We start from the raw sequence: 2,475 nt of genomic DNA, 5'->3' as shown, positions 1-2,475 counted from the left end.
ATGTACATATAATTAATTGGTCATTGGTTAATTCACATATTTCTAAAGTATGAGTCGCTGTCTCTAGTGGCAAAATGTATTTCGAGTGAGCATGAACCTGCGGTAGGTAGGCTGCAGTAGGCTGCATGATAATTGTATTCAGATGTATTATACATGTATAGAAAAAAGACTTGTTCTCAGGTGTGTTATACATGAGAAGGAAGTATTATATGAATTCATATTCAAATCGTGGGGGGCTGGAATGAGCAGGCTAAAATCAATGGCTGGATCTTCTCAGAGGGATTGGACAGGCCGCAGCCCGACAGTGTTTGATTACCGCTTAGAACGAGCGCGAGCTGTCATCGGGATGCTTAATAAGTAGAAGGCAGAAGGGAGGGACAGGGAGAGAGAGATAGAGGTACACTTGTTTGCAGTGGGCCAACAGACTGCCATAAGGGGATTACACAAGGTCACTTGGCCATAGTAGTAGCCTAGCCAGGGCACCGATGTACACTACAGAATACAGGGTTACAGAGTGTCACTGTTTGACTGACAGATACAGATTCAAGGCTGTTATATCTCATAATTAGCATAACATGACTGACCCCAATGTGCTCTGACTGACTGGGGAAGGGTCAAGAAGAATTGTTCCCCATGACAGTTTAAAGTTTCACTTTATATTAACACCATCGTCCAGAGATATGTTACCTCCATATCATGCAATTATGAACAACACCTAAATGTAGACAACTCTGTATTTGTTTTGATTTGAGGGTCAAGTGTAACGGCTCTCTTTAGGTGAAGTAGAGTCGGACCAAAATGCGGCGTGGCTATTGAGATTCATGTTTTAATGAAACAAGGAAAACATTAATCAATACAAAAACAACAAACGTAACACGAAAACCGAAAGAGCCAAAACTGGTGCAAAGTAACACAGAGACAGAAACAAGGACAATCACCCACGACACACTCAAAGAATATGGCTGCCTAAATATGGTTCCCAATCAGAGACAACGATAAACACCTGCCTCTGATTGAGAACCACTTCAGACAGCCATAGACTTAACTAGAACACCCCACTAAGCCACAATCCCAATACCTATGAAAAACCCCAAGACAAAACACACCACATACCAAAACCCATGTCACACCCTGGCCTGACCAAAATAAATAAAGAAAACACAAAATACTAAGACCAGGGCGTGACATCAAGGGTCAACTTCAATTACCCTAAAACCTGTTTTACTGGGTGAGAATGAAACCACACCCAGGTCACTGCACTACACAGGATCTTATATTTGATTAGACATTTTAATTTATCTTGTTTCGATGTTGATAGTAAAATGGCATCTTTGAAACAACGTCATTGTTTCGACGTCATGCCATCAACCTAAATAAAGAGGTATAATAAATAAAACTAGAAGCCACCATCCAACGATTCCTGCCTGAACAGTGACTTCTACTGATATACACTGAGTGTAAAAAACATGTCGAACACCTGCCCATTACATAGACTGATATGTAATGGGCAGGTGCAGCATGATTGGAGTTCCACATATGTTGTTTTTCACTTTGGAATAAAGATGTGGAACTCCAATCACGCTGCGCCTTGGTCCGTCTCTCCACACGAACGTGACAGAATATCCCACCAACAAAGGACCAAGCAGCGTGAAAATGAGGTAAGGACGTTTTGGACTTGGGAGGACATGAGAGGACACGAGACCCTTCCTTGGCGGAAGTCACCAAGGAGCATGGAAGGACAGCGACGACACCAGGGACCACGGCCACAGAAACCCCAAGATGTTTTGGGGGAGGGGGCACATGGAACTGGCGGTCGAGCAGCGGAGAGTGCCAGAGCCTGTTTGGGAGTTGGAGGAGGAATTTGATGAAAGATTCCAGAGAGAGGTGGTAGCGATGAGAATGCTGCCGTACAGGCGTGCTGAAGAGCGTGACATCTGCACCGGTTTCACACATCTAGCCTCCAGTGTGCCTTCCTGTCTGGTATGTCCTGTGCCCGCTCCCCGCACTCTCCCTGAAGTGCGTGTCACCAGTCCAGTGCCACCTGTGCCGGATCCACACATCAGGCCTCCAGTGCGCCTTCCCTGTCTGGTACGTCCTGTGCCCGCTCCCCGCACTCTCCCTGAAGTCCGTGTCACCAGTCCAGTGCCACCTGTGCCGGATCCACGCATCAGGCCTCCAGTGCGCCTCCCCAGTCCGGTACATCCTGTGCCTGCTCCCCGCACTGTCCCTGAAGTGTGTGTCACCAGTCAGGTGCCACCTGTGCCAGATCCACGCATCAGGCCTCCAAGTGCGCCTCCCCAGTCCGGTACGTCCTGTGCCTCCTCCTTGCACTCGCCCTGAAGTGTGTGTCACCAGTCCGGTGCCACCTGTACTGGCTCCACGCACTAGGCCTCCAGTGGCAACGGTTCACAGACCAGAGCTTCCGGCGACGGTTCACAGTCCGGAGCTTCCGGCAACGGTCCCCGGTCCGGAGCC

The sequence above is a fragment of the Oncorhynchus masou genome, chromosome 31 (genome assembly GCF_036934945.1).
Source record: "Oncorhynchus masou masou isolate Uvic2021 chromosome 31, UVic_Omas_1.1, whole genome shotgun sequence".
NCBI classification, from domain to species: Eukaryota; Metazoa; Chordata; class Actinopteri; order Salmoniformes; family Salmonidae; genus Oncorhynchus; species Oncorhynchus masou.
The sequence above is the reverse complement of the archived record's forward strand: the minus strand, read 5'-3'. Positions refer to the sequence as shown.